The following is an 18630-nucleotide window of genomic DNA, read 5'->3' as shown; positions in this document are numbered from 1 at the left end:
AAGCAGAGGGAGAGTTTCTCGATCATCGAATATCTGGACTCGGCGTCCAATAACCTCTTGCTTACGTAATACACAGGGAGCTGGATACGGCCATCTTCCCGGACGAGAGCGGCACTTACTGCGTGCTCAGTCACAGCTAGGTATAAGAACAACGCCTCTCCTTCGACCGGCTTGGACAGAATGGGGGCTCGGGTTAGATGTTCTTTGAGGTGTTGGAAGGCCGCTTCGCATTCGGGGGTCCACTCGAACTTCTTGTTCCCTCGCAGAACATTGAAGAAGGGGATACACTTGTCGGTGGCCTTGGATACGAAGCGACTGAGAGCAGCTATCCTTCCGGTAACGCTTTGGACATCCTTATGCTTCCGGGGGGAAGGCATATCTATGAACGCCTTTATTTTCTCAGGGTTGGCTTCCACGCCGCGGGAGCTGACAATAAAACCGAGGAACTTCCCAGACGAGACCCCGAAAGTACATTTCTTTGGATTTAGTTTCATCCCGTACTTTTGGATCACGGCGAAAGCTTCCTTAAGGTCGTTACTGTGGTCCCCGGAGGTCTTGGACTTTACCAACATGTCGTCCACGTACACCTCCATGTTCCTCCCCAGTTGGTCCTTGAACATTCTGTTTACCAGACGCTGGTAAGTCGCCCCAGCATTCTTCAAACCGAAAGGCATGACCACGTAACAGTAGACACCCTTATCCGTGAGGAAGCTGGTGTGTTCCTGGTCCGCGACATGCATCTTGATCTGGTTGTATCCGGAGTACGCATCCATGAAGGATAAGAGTTCGTACCCAGAAGTAGCGTCCACCATCTGATCGATTCGCGGGAGAGGGAAACAATCTTTCGGGCAGGCCCTGTTTAGGTCCGTGAAGTCAATGCACATTCTCCAGGACCCATCGGGTTTCGGGACCAGAACTGGGTTGGCCAACCACACGGGATAGTGCGACTCCTGGAGAAAGCCTATGGACATCAATTTGTCCACTTCAGCTTTGACGGCTTCGGCTCTCACTGGGTCCAGCGGCCTCCTCTTTTGGCGAATTGGAGTTGCAGCTGGGTCTATGTTGAGTGCGTGGCACGCAACATTGGGATTAATCCCCATCATATCGGCGTGGCACCATGCCAGGATATCCTGATTATCCTTCACAGTGGCCACGATCTTATCTCGAACGGCCGACGGCAGGTTTTTCCCCACCTGAATGACCTTGGTGGGTTCTCCCGGATTGAGGATCACCTCTTCGACTTCCTCCATCGGCTCTATTGCTTTCTTGATTCCCACTCTTGGGTCGAGTTCGTCAAAGTATGCCTCCTGAGCATCCCTAGTTTCTGGCAATACTTCCGCCAAAGGAATGGCAGCAAACGTCTCTCGGACCGTGTAGACGGCTCGGACGGAGACGTTATAACAGCTCCGTGCACTTCTCTGGTCTCCTCGGAGGGTGCCAATACGCCCATCGTCGCAGGGAAACTTCAAGCATAAGTGACGTATCGAGGTTATGGCCCCACAATCGATCAGGACCGGTCGGCCTAAGATGGCATTATACGCCGTGGGGCAGTCGACCACCACGAATGTGCTATGCTTGAAGGCACAAGCGTCGCTTTCTCCTCTGAGGGTGACCGGAAGTTGAATTTTGCCTAATGGCATGAGTGCGTCCCCATTGAAACCTTGAAGCTGGATGGGGCATGGGGCCAGGTCCGTCTCGGTCAATCTGATCGCGTGGAAGGCCGCTTTGAAGAGGATGTTCACGGAGCTTCCGTTATCGATCAAGACCCGTGAGACCTTCTTATTGGCAATCTGGGCTTCCACCACGAGGGGATCGTTGTGGGGGAAGTGCACATGTCGAGCATCGTCCTCCGTGAAGGTGATGGGAAGATCCATCATTCGGGGACGTTGAGCAGGTGATTGGACCAAGGCGCACATCTCCTCGGCGTGCTCTAACTCCCTCAAGTACCTCTTCTGGGAATTGCGGGTGCTTCCGGCAAGGTGTGGTCCTCCGGAAATGGTGGCGACGTGTCCGTCAACGGGTGGCGGAGCAAGGCCGGGCGGATATGGGTTGCCTGGCCCTGGAGCCAACAAGGCAATGGGCGCCGGAGCAGGTGGAGGAGGAAGTGCTGGGAACTGAGACCCGGGAGCTTGGGGGTGACCGGCTCCAGGAGCGCTAGCGGCCCCCCTCTGTCCCGGTGAATATGCAGCTCCGTGAACTACCCCCTGTCCGGGATAGATTATGGGTATTCTCACCCACTGACCGAGGTGTCCCGCTCTTGCCAGGGACTCGATCTCATCCTTCAGCTGAAGGCACTCATTCGTGGTGTGCCCCACGTCTCCGTGGAACTCACACCTCTTATTGGAGTCTCGCGGACGCCTTCCTCCGTGAGACACTTTCGGGGGCTTCCTGTAGTTGACCATATTACAGGTCGCCCGATAGACATTCTCTCGCGAGTCTATCAAACTGGTATATTCCGTGAACTTGGGCTCATAATCCTTTCGGGGTTTCTTTGAATGGTCTCCCCGGTTGGAGTTTTTTCCGCTTCGTTTGCTCCGCGATTGGCTCAAACTTCGTTCCGGGGCTTCCGCTTGCGGCTGCGGCATGCTAGGAGCGATACTACATCCGGTTTGTACCGCTCCATACCCAGAGAAATGGGTTTGACCCGGCGTCTGAGCAGACGCGGAAGGCCCATACACACTCGGAGTGAATCGGGCTCCTGGAAGCGTGAGGACTGGTGCGGGAGCTTGCGAAGCAAAGCTCGGCGCAGTCACGGAAGGGGTTGGAGCCGGGGGAACTCCAAAGGCTTGCTGGTAGGCATCCTCAAGGTTGATGATTCCCTGAGCTTTTGACATGAATTCGGACAGGGTTTCTGCCCGTCTCCTTTGCATTTCCCCCCATAGCAGGGAGCCGACAGTAAGGCCCGATTGAAGGGCGATCAGCTTCATGTCATCGCTGACCTTGGTTTTTGCAGCAGCTTCCATCATTCTCTGAATGAAAGCTTTGAGGTTCTCAGTGGGTTGCTGTTTGATGTTGGTTAAGGAACCAACCTCCATGTCGTGGTCGCGGGCAGCAATAAACTGCCTCCTAAACGCGGACTGTAGCTCCTTCCAACTGTGGATTGATCCGGGAGCTAATCTTTTCCACCAGTCCTCCGCAGACTTGGTAAGGGTGAGTGAGAAGCACATGCATTTGGCGTCCTCACTGACGCGCGCCACTTGCATCATTTTATTGTATTTAGCTAGGTGGGTACGCGGGTCTGTCCTCCCATCATATAATTCTATGTGAGGCATTTTGAAGTTATCCGGGAGGGACGTTTCCGCGATCCTCCTAATACATGGTTCCGGGTCTTCCTCCTCAGAATCTGACAGGGCCCCACTTTGCTTCCGGACCAGCTTGGTCATGGCAGCAATCTGTTCCTCGAGCCTCTTCGTATCACTTTCCGGGAGGTCACGTCCCCGGAGCTTGTCATTAATATGATTTCGGAGGTCATCTCCGCGAGGCCGGGCTTTTTCCCCTTTGGCCTTCTCATACTTGGCCTCCAACCTTCTTCTTAGGTCCACCGTGGACCAGCTATCTTCGGAGTGCGAGTTCGCAGCCCGACCGTCCTGATTGACGGAATCACTGGGGCGGTTGTTCCTTCCCCTAGGCCTGGGTGCCTTAGCACCGGGCCCTTTAGGCACAGAGTGCCCCCTTGGGGCTGAAGGGCGTCTGGGCTTAGGAGCGCCAGAGACCTTCTGCGCGCGGGGGGGGCAGTCGGCCTGGTGATTCTCGCCTTTAGGAGGTGCAGGGGCGTCAGCGCGCACAGGCTCTCCAACTTTTTCTTTGCCCTTGTTAGGGGCGGCTTTGGATGGTCCAGCAGCGGCTGGATCCGGCATGGGGGCATCAGCACCACCTCGAACAGAGGTATCCTCGTCCGAGTCGCCTAGATCTCTGAACCTACTTTGGAGGCGTTCCATCATGCGTTGCATTCTTTCGGAGACGCGCTCCTGCTCAGCAAGCTTGGCCTTAGTGGCCACCAGTTCTTCGGCTACTTGGACCAGTTCTGGGTCCTTCTCATAGTAGCAGCCGTCCTTGTAATAACCGTCTTGGACATACTCTTCTTCGTCTTCTAAGTATGTTGTATCTTCGGTACTGACCTGATCCTGGCGGGATGTCGGGTCTTCACCTCGGTAGTCTAAGGGTTCGCTCTGCACCACATCTTCCATCACGGTATCGGGGTTGACCGTAGCATTTTTGTCAACAGCGGATTTTCGCGTAGTCACCATCTCTTTAGTACGAAGTGAATACAAAAAACGTACACAGAAAAAGAGCTGACTAACAACTTCCTACAGCTCTCAATGAAAGCACCAAAATGTTTACCGAGTTTTTCGGAAACGAATAACTAACAGAATAATAAAAAGATAAGAACTGTAGAAATACTGAAATGTAACTAAACAAACAGTGTTTTTACGTGGTTCAGGCGTTAACAAGCCCTAGTCCACGAGTCGATGTTATTATACTTGGAAAAGATTACAGTAAGATGGCTGGTGCATAAGAACTTCACACACTCACAATGTTTCTCTCGGGTTCTCTTGAAGAAGATGAAGCTAGAGAGATTTTGGTAGAGTTTTTTCTATCTGATCTCTCCCCCCCTTCTTGTAAAAGGAAGGAGTCTTTATAGCTAGGGTTTCGGATTAGGGTTTTTCTCTACGTACATGAGTCTTAATTACACCAGCCATAAATAGGGGATACAATTACTGTAGTAGCATGGCTACCAGACTCTATGTGGGTATATTTACGTGAAAGTATGGGGAACACACAAAGTCAGCCGTCTTTTCCAAGTTGTCAGCGGAACAGTAGGCGAAAAGGTACCCTTAGGCGTGCTGGGATGTGTGCGGCTTTGACCTGACGGGCGTGTCAGGCGGGATCCTGTGTCAGACGGATATCATTCCAAATATGCCTTCTCCCGGACTCGACCGTTCGGTTTTGTTCTGTGCGGGGCACGGAACTGTTTCCGCGGAGACCACTCAAAGAGCCTCTCCTGGAAGGGGCCTCCCCGAGGGGTATCCTTCGGGAGTCCGGGAGAGTTGACGAGCTTCCGTGTTGTGCTTGTTTGGAAGAGTAATCCGGATACTAGACAGGAGAGGCGAAGCCTTTCTGTCCATCCGCAAGCTCTGGTCACCCTCCGTGAAAGACATCGATAATTCTGCTTCCCCGAGGTCATCAATCTAAACGCTATCCGGAAATCTGGATAACAACTTGGTTCTATAAATTTAGTGTAACACGAATGTCACGAGAACAAGAACTCAAACTGTTTTAAACACTTGGTTCTATAAATTCAACGTAACACGAATGTCACGAGAACAAGAACTCACACCGTTTTAAACATTTGGTTCTATAAATTCAACGTAACACGAATGTCACGAGAACAAGAGCTCACATCTGTTTTGAATAGTTGGTTCTATAAATTCAACGTAACACGAATGTCACATGAACAGGAACTCAAACCGTTTTAAACACTTGAATCTATAAATTCAACATAACACAAATGTCACGAGAACAAGAACTCACATCTCTTTTGAAAAGTTGATTCTGTAAATTCAATGTAACATGAATGTCACGAGAACAAGAACTCAAACCGTTTTAAACACTTGGTTCTATAAATTCAACATAACACAAATGTCACGAGAACAAGAACTCACATCTATTTTGAACAATTGGTTCTGTAAATTAACCGTAACACGAATGTCACGAGAACAAGAATTCAAACCATTTTACAGGTGGTTCCCGCGATTAGTCCCTTGTAGGCTCATAGTCCTAAAATTAACTTTGACGTGAAATTTACCATTGGTCCTCGCTCAGGCTTTCAGAGGCCTAGCACGTGAAACCACCTGCCCCCCGAGTATGGACTACTCGGGAGGTCGGCCAGGGGTTTCAACATCGCTCTCCAAGTGCATATTTCGTCACTTCCATACCATCTCGCACCTCCTCGGAAGGCGATGTTAATGAGGCGCTCAATCATAGGCTGCCTGGGTATCCACCCGTATCTCGCAGATTAGGATTTGGTTATTGCTCTATGGGCGCGCGTTGCCCTCGAGAGGTAACCTAAATTTCTTAAGTCTGCATTATACTGGGTTTTCTAACTATGAGATATAGTGACATTAAGGGCGCTTCTCTCGTCGACTAGCCAAGCTCCCCATGTCACGGATTTCCCAAGGCCAAGTACGGGGTACTCGGCCTTCCGTTCGCATCTCGAGATCAAGAGACTTGGTCAGATTTCCTCGAGCTCGGTGTCCACATGAGGTGACAATAACGTATTCTCACGCTACTTGGGTTATCTAGCTCCTAGGTTCTAAGCTTAGTTATGCCTGGAACAAGCTACCTTCTAGGCTAGACCTAACTAGTTTCCTAGGATTTTATATTCTCGGGATGGCGACGCTAGGCTCACTCCTCTTGATAATTGACAAGTTTAGTTTCCTTGGTTGTTCCTTGTGAGGCGTAGTGTTTCTCTAACTCAATGCCCCCCAAGTGATCGGAGACTAGTCTGCGGTCACTTGTCTAGGCGAGCGGGTGCTCTTATATAGCATTAATAGAATATAAAGGAAGCCAAAGAATATAAGCAGACAATAAATTTATTACCGTGTTTTATATACCCAGTTTCCATTACATGTGCCCGAAGGGTATTACAGAAATAGACAATGTTTGCAGCTCATATTACTGGTAATACCGATGAAGATGCTCAACATTCCAGGTGTGAGGAATCAGCTCCCCACTTAGTCAGGCTAATTTGTATGTTCCCGGACACACAACGCTCTCGACTTGGTATGGGCCCTCCTAGTTGGGCCCCAACACTCCTGCACCGGGGTCTCGGGAGGCTAAGAAGACTCTTCGCAACACCAGGTCTCCGACCCCAAATTTTCTATCTTTCACTTTGGAGTTAAAATACCTGTCCATTCTCTATTGGTAGGACGCTACTTGAAGCTGAGAAGCTTTGTGTATCTCCTCCACGAGGTCCAGGGACTCTCGAAGTAAAGCACGGTTCGTGGTCGGGACATATTTATCTCGTCGGTGTGTGGAGATTGCTGCTTCAACTGGGAGCATAGCCTCATACCCGTAGGCCATCAAGAAGGGAGAATGGCCAGTGGAGGTCCGGGCAGTGGTGCGGTAGCTCCATAATGCCCTAGGAAGCTCCTCAGGGAAAGCTCCTTTTGCATGCTCCAGCCTTTTCTTCAAGGTGAACTTGAGTATCTTGTTAACTACTTCCACTTGGCCATTGGCTTGAGGATGGGCCACGGAAGAGAAGCTCTTGACGATACCATGTCGTTGAAAGAAGTCCGTGAACACTTCACTGTCGAACTGCAATCCGTTGTCGGAGACTCTCTTCCTCGGAAGCCCATACCGGCAAACAATGTTTTTAATGATGAAATCCAAATCCTTTTTGGAGGTGAGTGTAGTGAGTGGCTCGGACTCAACCCACTTCGTGAAGTAGTCGACGACCACTATGGCATATTTCACCCTTCCCTTCCCTGTAGGCAGGGACCCGATAAGGTCGATGCCCCAAATAGCAAAAGGCCATTGTCTGGTCATCTGTGTAAGCTCATTTGGAGGCTCTTGGGGGATATTGGTGAAACGTTGACACTTGTCGCATTTCTTAACGTAAGCCATTACATCTCCATTCATGGTGGGCCAAAAATACCCTTGCCTTAAAATTTTCTTGGAGAGGCTCTACCCCCTAGCGTGATCTCCGCAAAAACCTATTGGGGTTTTATGCCATAATTAAAACTCAATTTCTTTGTAATCTCATTTATTATCAATAAAAGAATAGAAATCATTTTTTGACTTGGTCAATCACTTTGCTCACATGTTTTATTTTCATGATTATTTGTTTAATATAAACTTATATTAAATCTCGAGCATAAAGGTAATCATATTTATAGTGACGTAATCACAGTGGAATATAAATATGATTATAGGTTCAAAATAAGTTAGTCAGTGCACAGGATTTACACTGACATGCCAATCTACGATATTATCTACTTACACATTGTGGTGTTATGTTCTTTCCAGAACATTCGCAAAGTAGATAAGATAAGATGTATTTGTTACATCGGACTGGACCGATATTGATAATTGATAAGATAAGTAAACATACCGTTATTATCTATTCTAGTCATATCATATAGTTGACCATAGGTCAATTCAATCTCAATTCTTAGTGGTTAGTATTCTAATTGATTGTATTATTTGAGTTCTTTGACTTGTTCGTTACTAGCATACCCTACGGACTAGCCCATACTTACATCTTGGGAACTCGGTAGTATAATTGAGTGGGAGTGTTAATCATAGATATGAACATCTATAGCTTCTGATGAAGAAGTGAAACGATGATTTCCTTTTAGTTTGGTTCAAGGTGTTAAATGATGGAGATCTCATTTTAGTAATTAATATTAGTTTACTGAAATATCATTTACAAGGAACTAAGTGTTTTAAGGATAAAATACAATGAGGGGTAAAACAGTATTTTTATCCCATCTCATTGTAGACCGTCTATAGATGATTGAGTGACAATTATGGTTGTAACAATGGATAATTAGTAGCGTATCTATATTTGTTATAGACCGTTCTATGAATTCAAGAGTGCGATTCTGAGTCTTTAATGGAGTCACGGGGAATTAATAAGTTATTAAATTTATTTGTTAGATTTATGATAACTTTTTGGAGCTTGATTTCATAGGCCCATAGTCCCCACTGTACCTTGGATAAAATCATCTAGATAGTCTCGATTAATTGATTTAATTATAATTAGAATTATCAAAGTTGACCAGATCAATTTTTGATAGTTTCACAGAGTTATGTAATTTTGAGAATAAAAGAGAAATTAGGGCAGATTTATTAATTAATATAAGTTGGTGTCTAAATTAATAAATAAGTTTAAATCAAGGTTCAAATTATAAATAATTTATTTGGATTTAAATAATTAATTAATCAATAGAAAATAATACATGCCTTGATTTTAAGTCCAGTGAGCTTATAATTAAATGAGAAATTTCACGGGCCTAAAGCCCATGATAATTTCGACCTAGGGCTGATTATTGGCTATTATTTTATTGATTTTTTAATTAAATAAGTGACCTAATTGAGCCTATAAAAGGAATGCTAAGTGAGAGATGAAAAGACAAGTTTATTAGAAGATCAAAAGATCTAGTCTTGATGCTCTAGGTTTTAGATTCTCTCTACAACATAAGTCATTTTCTAAGCCTCAATATTCTTTTCTCTTTGTATCTATCTCATGTGTTGAGAATTTCCCACCCTAGTCTAGGTGATTCTAAGGATACTTTGGAAGGCTGTGAAGAAAATTGAAGAACGGTTCAGTTTCTTGGTGATACTCTGCGACAAAAAGGATACAAGAGTTAGAGAAAACTGAAGGAAGGACTCAATTATTCTGCTGCACTATAATGTAAGTATTCTTATCATTATCTCTGTATGAATTCAACTTTAAAATCTAGGTTATCTTATATTAATATGTTTAATATATGGTTTACATGAAAATAAACAAGATCTTGTATAAGTTTTCCTAACAACTGGCCTCAAAGCCTTTGATAATCTTTATGTTCATTTATTTTCATGCATTAACATGTTAAAAATTGAATTATTTGATGTGTTGAGCAATTGGATGGATTTCATGTTTTTATGAAGCATATTGAATTTTATGTGATTATTAGCAATTTTAGGTTATTTTGTTGTGTTTTATATGCCATTAATTTTTATAAATGCTTTATTTTGTGTAAAACATGGTAAAAATTAATTAGAAAACGATTTTGGTTTGAAAAATTGCACAAATTTTTTTTCGATATTTATTTTACTTGGCTGCCGACCTGCGTGCGTCATCCTAGCCGCGCGTGCGCATGCGCGCATTTATCCACCTCTGCACGTGCACCCTCGGAAGACAGCTCCCCTTCGCACGCAACCAGAAGCAATCCATACGCGCAACTGTGGCCACGGTGAACAGTACCCTCCAAGCGTCACAGGGAGCTTTATCTGCCCTATCAGGATGAGGGCTTCCCTCGAGAATCCGTAGGGTGTCTAGGTGCATGGGTACAAGTTTGTCGTGGTCAGCTCTATCTCCTCGAAGGTTGACTTAAACAGGATGTTCATCGAACTCCTGTTCCGCGCCACCATTTTGTTGGAGATTTGGCTCTCAATCACCAACGGGTCGTGATGTGGGAAATGTACTCTTCGAGTGTCATCTTCGGAGAATGTTATGACTTGGTTAGTCATTCATGGCATTTGGGCAGGCAACTGGGCCAAAGCCATGACCTCATCATCGTGATTCAAAGCTCGCGCATACATGTTCTACGAGCTTCGTGAAGTGCCCCCACGTGAGGCCCTCCTGAGATGGTTCCTACCCGCCCGTTTACCGGAGGAGGTCCTTGGGCCACTAGATGCTGGGGGGCTACAAGAGCTACTGCTGGGACTTATGGTGCAACAAGTGGTACCACTGTTCCTATCACGACAGGGTGTGTTGGACGCGCTCCACCCTTGGCATACTGGTGGAGGTGTCCTAGCTTGATGAGATTCTCAATCTCGTCCTTGAGTTGACGACACTTATTGGTGTGGTGCCCTATGTCGTTGTGGAAACGACCCAAGGTCCCGCCTATTCCTATCTCTTTAAATGAGCTGAACCTTCCTATAATGAACGTGTTGTGTCGTGGCCATGAAGTTATTCTCTTGGGAGTCTACCAAGTCGGTGTACTCAGAATATTGCGAGACATACTTCTCGCCTGATGTGACTCCTTGTTTGGGTTGTGTGGTTTCGCTCCCCCTGGGTTTCTGACCCTTACTTTCCCTCCACGCCTACTGCCGTTAGGAGCTCGATTGGATTCAGCAGGCTGAGAGGGGGCAACAACTCCAGCACTGAATGCAGGCTGAAAAGCACTATATTCAGTGGGTGTTGCCTCAAACCCTGCTGGAGACATACCAAATCTAGGAGCGAACATGACCCTATAACCGGAAGGTGTGGCGCTTTGGCTGAGTTGGACTCCCCCTGAGCTCTATTGGACGAGAACATAGGGGGAATATTGGATCCCCGACGCCACGGGGCCAGGCGCGGCCGATGTAGGGAAAATGGCAAATGCTCCGAATGCCCCGATCTAGGCATCCTCCCAGGTGATGTATTCTTGTGCTCGACGAATGAAGTCATCGAGACGCTGGCATCCCCTTCGTTGTAGATCATCCCCAAGTGGGGACCCTGCGTGGATGCCAGCTTGTAACGCCATCAACTTCTGGCCATCATCGACCCTTTTGGTTCTCGCTACTTCCTCCTTGAAGCGCTTGATGTAGGCCTTGAGGGTCTTGAAGGACCCTTGCTTTACGTTGGCCAAGGCATTGACCTCAAAGCTTACCTTCCGAACTCCTATGAATTGTCTTCGAAAAGCAGATGATAATTGGTGCCATGATTGAATGGACCCTGGTCGGAGCTTTTTGAACCATTCATATATTGGCCCCGTCAGGGTGATCGGGAACACATGACACTTAGCGTCGTCAGAGACACGATGCACCGACATTAACCTGTTGAACTTAGACATGTGGTCCTTGGGATCCTAACTACCGTCATAGGGCAGTATGGATGACATTTTGAAGCCTAGTGGTAGTGGGGCCTCAACAAGGTGAGGGGCACATGGCTCCACCTCTTCGTCCTCCAAGTCAAATTCATGGCCTTGTCGCCTGGCCATCCTGAGCATTATCTGCTTTAGACTTTCTAACCCCGCACGGAGCGAGTCAATATCCCGGTTGACGCTCTGAGCCGGGTTATCTTTTCTCCGAGTGTTGAGATTATCTCGGAGATCTGACAGGCCTATCCTAACGGGCAAGCGTCCTCCTACCTTATTGCATCTCCAGGCAATAAGGTTGTCTTGTAGGTCAGCTTGTCCTCGAAACGCACTGTTATCCTCGGGACGAGCCACTTCGGTCTCTCCATCGAAATCGACATTTTTGTTTACCGAGATACTGATGCCACGTTCTCGGTTTTGTGGGGCATTCCTCGGGCAGATCCCTGGATCGTTACTCCTACAGGGTTGGTTGAGTCTCAAGGGAACACTAACTCCAGGCCTTGCTTGTTCTGTATGGGCGCGTTGGGGCGGAATGCCCTGAGCTCCATGGGCGCTAATTGCCTGGCGGTGCCCTCGAGGCCCTAGGTCATTACCTCTACCAGCCTGCTGATGAACCTGGTGGCTCCTGGGTTCTTGATGAGCCCTCTTCTGCATTGGAGTAGGATTATCATCAGCTTTTCCCTTACCTCGGTCCTGCGGTTGCATCAGGGTTCCAACTCCTGCTGGGTGCTCGGCGGGCACCTCAGCTGGCGGATCTCAAGCCTCTACAATCGGGAGTTCGAGAGGCACTTCAGTGACATTGACAGGTGGCACTCCCACGGGTTGCGCAGGTAGCATGCCAGTTGGGTGCCTAACAGGTACGTTGTCATTGGGGTCCACTCGTAGCCCCTGGGTTGCAAGAGTGGCCTTCATGGAAAGTAACATCTCATGTAGGGCGTAGATATTACCCTAATGAGTGTTAATCTTTTGTTGCTGGGTGGCCACCTACTCACGGAGCACCACCACCTTCGATGTCTCTTCTACGTCCATGGGCTGAGGGTATTCTTCCTCATAATACCCCTGATCGACACCATTATCTTCGCCGTCATACTCGGCGTATTCGTCATAGTCCTCCATCATCTCAGGCACATCCTTGGGTGGTTGCCGACTGGGTTCTCCTCCTTCAACTCCGGTAGGAGGGAGTACGTCTTTTGTAACATTTCTTCGTGTAGTTACCATGGCTATGAATGTTTCAAATTCTTTCTTTAAACTCTCAATGAAAGCACCAAAATGTTGACTGCCTTTTTCGCTATCAACCGTAAGAAGAGAGATTAAAGAAAATAAGCGAAAGAACACAAGAATTTTTACGTGGTTTAGGTTATAAAAGAATCCTAGTCCACGAGTCTCTGGTATTAAGAGGATTGGAAACTTGTGAGGGCAAGCTTCAATGGTGTATTCTCAGGCAGCGTTTAGATTGCTCTGAGTACTGGGTGTTTTCTCTCTAAGAAACTGAACCCTTTACAATGAGACCTCCATCCCTATTTATAGAGGTTGAGGTCGTTAATACTAATCATAAGTAATTAATACACATTCTTTCCATTATTGGGGGATTCATACCAACTCAATGCATTGGGCTACATTGAATAGAGACCACGACCCAAGCGAGATCTACGGGGCCCACTGCAGGAAAGCACCTACTTTATAGGGAACATGCCACATGTACTATCAGGGTGCGCTGTAAGTACCTCCATGTCACACGGTGTAGTGGGTGTGCGAATTGTCGAGTCGTACACTTGACAACACTGTTGGCGGATCGCCTATAAAGATTGTCACACGATCCTCTGGCTCTGAAAACCCGCATTTGCTGACACGTTGTGTCTTATCTTAGGTTCGAGAACAAGAACCTCGGACCTGGGAGACGACTGGGGGATGAGAGCCTTTGCCTTAATTTCTCGAGTTGGAGAACCTCCAGCTCTGAGGACAAACCTTGAGAAGTATTCTACTAAGGCACCCACGACCCACTGTCAAAGGAAAAGCCTCACCTAGGAGTACCCTTGCTCTGACTAAAAGCCTTGGCCAGCAACATGCCCCGATGATGTCTATGAACCTCCGAGCCAGTCACTAGGGGTTGCCATGTGTTGGAGGTGAAAAAACGGACAACAATAATGTAACGCCCTGGATAACCAAGACCGTTACACTGTGTGTTTAAAATAGTGCAAGACTTGCTAATCAAGTCATTTGAACATAAATGTGTTTTCTAAAGTCAACTGACACGTTAGGGTTAAAAGATTTTGATCGTAAACGGTTAATTTTTATTAAAACAAGTGTTTGATACATGGGATCCCAAAAATAGTATTTACATGGCGGAAAAACAACCCTCAAAAGTTGGTACAGCAAAAAGCCAGTCTAAATGGCAAAATACAGTTTAGAGCTCTAATTCCTATAAATTCCCTCGGCCGTGCGGTCGAGCAGCTAGCGATGTACACTCCGCCCCCAAAGCTCTCCAACTCATGGTTGGTCCAACTTTCCTTTGCCTTTACCTACACCACGTAGCACTTGTGAGCCAAGACCCAGCAAGAAAACCATAAACAACAAGCATAGATAGCAACAAGAGCATATAATCAACTTCAATCCAATCAGTTCAACTAATCAGCAAAATACAGTTATAAAGCTAGACAACGATAAACATATACTTTCAACATATATTTTGATCAATAATACAAGTAATTAGGTATCGGCACCCTTAGGCCGAGCCCTCTGGTTATTTTGCTGATCCCGACTCACTTAGGCCAAACTGCGTTTAGTACGCTTATCATCAGCCCCGACTGTAATATCCAACATTTTCATAATACATTTTTTTATTATAAATCAGAGTTTTAATACATAAAATGTATAAGTTTACAAATTTAAGAAATAGTAATGGAAAAATAGTGTTTAAAATATGATTTTATGTTTTTAATGAGATTAAAGAGAGAGAAACTTGAGTAGTCAAGTATTGGACCCAAATGTCATATAATTTTAATTGGAGATTTTTATAAAATTAAGAAAGTTTTGCTAAAGGACTTATTTGAAAAGAATTTTAGTATTTTGGGTCCAAGTGTAATTTTAAAAAAAAAGAAAAAAAAGAAAAAAAAGAAAAGGCTTCAGCCTTTTAACCGAGCCTCTCTCTCTCTCTCTCTCTCGCGTGCGTGTGTCTGCTCGACCACTGAACATCCACCGGCGGTCACCACTTATAGCCACGCGCTGGACCGTTGGATTCAGAGGCCTTCGAACTATCGACCACGCGGGAATCTAGAGCTCACTCGCCGATTAAACACCTCAACTGGTCGATTTAAGTTCGGCCACCTCGGGCATCCGTTTGCCGATCTGTCACCACCATCGTGTTCCTCGTGTTGTGGGCTTCAAAACCCAATAACTTGTTCCTACATCTGCCATAGTTGGGTGGTGGGCCCACCACGAGCCACCGCGATCCACCGTAGACCGACGGTCATAACTTAGTGTTCGAGGTTTTGAAGTACGTTTTGAGTCTCAGAAAATCATCGTTTGACTTGTTGTGGAACCCGATCATTGTGGTATAAATTCTTTGACCTATATTGTTATTGATTAGAGTAATTGTTATTATATGTATTTATAGTATATAATTATATATTCTTGATATATTGAATATTTTTCTGTAATTATACTGGCTGTCTGGGATTATATGTATTTCTGATACAGGTTTTGATTTTGGGTTTGTCCATTTTATAGCCGTTGTGCTGTCCAATTTTCTAGAAAATATTAGATATTAAATAAATTATAAAAAATACATATTTAATTGATTTTCTATTAATATGGAAATTATTATGATTAAGTAATTTTAATTATTATTGTTATTATTTTGTTAAGTAAATCAAGAATATAGTTTTATATATATATATATATGAAAAGTGTGATTTATAGTAAACATATTATTTAACAATTATTCTTATATATTAATAGTTTGTTAATATTTGAATATTAAAATAATATCAAATATTAGTTTCTTACAGTTATTGATATTTGTAAGATCAGTGAATTTTGGAGAAAGTATATTTATTATATCCCTAAAATTGATGTTATGACTAATTAATAATAATATAAATATTTATAATTATATTATTATCACAATATCGATTATTACAATTTTATGTTAAAAATATAATTTCTTTTATAAAATGACTATTTGAATATATACATTCATATACGTATTGCTATTGAAGTATTTTGTTATTAATATTGAAATAAGTTTATTTATAGACGATAATTATTATTGTTGTTGTGATTTTTATTATTATTATTGTTGTTGTTGTTATTATTATCATAAGAGTACATTATCTTATGAGCAAGGTTTAAAGCATGGTTTTTATATGAAGAGTTATTTGCATTATGATGATAATAATTATTATTATCATTTATATAGCTTCTGGTATTGTTAATATACACTATCAATAGTGTATATTTACGATTTTGATAGAATTTAATAAATGATGTGCCTTGAATAGGATTTGTATGGATTTGATTGATTGACTCTTGGTGAGCAGTTTTAAAATAAGCTAAGGACCTAAGGTAAGTAAATCTCACCTTTTATGCTTGAGTGTAAGATGCATGACTACATTGATTGTGTATATTTGATTAGTTAAGTATGGGATGATGATGATGCATATGATAAGTATGTGAAGAGTGGTTATATGAATATCATAATGGTGTTGTGTGATATGTAATTGATGAATTTCGTGATATGTGAAAGATGTCTTACTTGGTTAAGATTGATATGAATTATGTGCAAGTATATGTTCTTATGTTGATGAATATGTGGATTACTTTTATGTTCATGATTTTGTGATATTTTATGATATATGAAGCATTTAAGTTTTTAGGCTGGAAACCTTAGACCTGAGCCATAGCTCTACGTTAAGGTATTACAACGCCACCAACCCAAAGCTTCATGTATTATGACTAAAGATGTTTTTGAGTTATATGAGATGTGATACAATGCCTTGATTGAATACCATCAAACATGAATCATGAACATGAACATTGGCATTTCAGCATCTACATGTATGCATGACATGTAAAGTTACGTGATACATTATTATGTGATATAAGACCATGCATAAGAATATGAGAAAAGTTATGAAATTCCTTGAAAAGTCTTATGTAAAGTTAAACATTTTAATGACACAAGGCTTAAGCAAAGTGATAATAAGATGTTTAAAAATGGTGCCACTGTTTTGATGAAGCAATTAAGTAAGTTCAGTAAAGAAGACGGAGGTCTATAAGGCTTATAGTGGCTGCTCACTAGTGTGGGCTAGGTCAGAGTTGACCATTCAGATATGTTTGCCATGTTCCCGTCTTTCTCCTCCATATGTGTAATAAGTATGGCAGCTATGGCAACGATGAAATGAGTGTTATGATGAGCCTAGCTGCGATGATGGCTAGCCGGAGGAGAACCCATGGGATTCTATATGATATGTGTAACAAGCCCTGCAGGCATTGGCCGAATCAAACAGTGTGCACAAGTGAAATCGGGCCTATAAAAATGTGAAAGTAAAAGAAAGAGCATAAAAGTAAAGTTTGAAAGTGCATGAGCAATAAATGTAATGCATAAGTTATAAGTCAGATATTAGTATATGTGTACTTCAAACTCACGACATTCATGTGTATGTGTATGCATGAGATTTACTTACTGAGCGTTAGCTCATTATGTTATTTTCCAACATTTTTCCAAGTGTGGCTTTAGATGTTGAGCAACTTGTGGAGCACGAACTCAGTAGCAATGCAATAGTGGTTTAGGGTTTTCATATGACTACACTAAATTTAGAGTATTCATCCGTGTAATAATTTCCCATTAATAAGTTTATATAAAAGTTCAAAAAATTTCTGTATTTCTTCGAATCATTTTATTTAAATTCATTTGGTCAAGTGCCTAACATACTCGTAAACCCTTGAATTACAAGTATGTGGCGGACGTACCCTACCTTAGGGTCGTCACACCAACACCCTTAGGTCGTACTTTCATATTGCATACAACATCCATACAATTACACAATACATACGTTTAATTACAGGGAACCTCAGTCCTAAAAATAACCACATGGGTGCATTTTTCTTACCTCGAGTCTCGAGCGATAGATAAAGAGCGGTCTCGAGCACGATCCTCGGTCCTGAGCCTTAACGGTAATCCTAGTCACAAGTAATAATGGAAAACTATTAAATCCCAATCCAATAATCAACTTCGAAATATTAATCTAACCTCTAGGACCTTGGATTCTACCAAACCAGGTGGTAGGATCCTTCCCAAGCCTTAACATTTGGGTTCCCAAGCTTAAAACCCTCAAACAGCCTTGGTTTTGCATTTGAGCCGGGGCCAGCCCCTTAAGGGCCACGACGCGCTCAAGTCAGAGGCAAAAAGCCTCTTTGTTGAATGACACGGGCTGCAGCGCGCTACACCTTGCGCCGCGGTGCACTACACCTTGCGCCACGGTGTGCCTAGACAGAACAGAGGCCTTCCAGCCTCCTCAAGCACATGGGCCGCGACGCCTGAAGAACAGGTCCGCGGCCCGAGCCCCCAAACCCAGAAAACCAGCCTTTTTCCTGCGTTTTTCCTCGAACCTAAACCTCAAATTCATACCCCAATCATCAGCTAAACTCAAAATTAAGTCTAGAATCCTTATCCTTATAGCCTAAACATCATAACCAACCTATAACCATTCCTTACACTTATCAAACACCCAAAATCAGTTTTGGAAACCACTTTCATGCAAGCTCTAAGTTCTAACCATAATTCAGTAGAATTCAACAATTAGAAGTTAGATTCCTACCCCAATTGATAGCCTATTCTCCTCAGAAACTCTTGTCTGATCCTAACTTTGATTCCCCAGGCTCTCCCAGCTCAAATCCCAGCCTAGTTCCCTGGCTTTTCCTTCAGATTTTCCCTTAGCTTCAAGGCACAAGAAAGGGAGGAGAGGGAGAGAGAGTATGTGAGTGAGAGGGAGAGAATGTGCTGAGAGGTTCTTGTGGTTTCCTTCCTTCTGGCTTCTTCCTAAAGTCTCAGCACCCAAAA

This window comes from Humulus lupulus, chromosome 5 (assembly GCF_963169125.1).
Source record: "Humulus lupulus chromosome 5, drHumLupu1.1, whole genome shotgun sequence".
NCBI classification, from domain to species: domain Eukaryota; kingdom Viridiplantae; phylum Streptophyta; class Magnoliopsida; order Rosales; family Cannabaceae; genus Humulus; species Humulus lupulus.
This window is presented reverse-complemented; position numbering follows the sequence as displayed.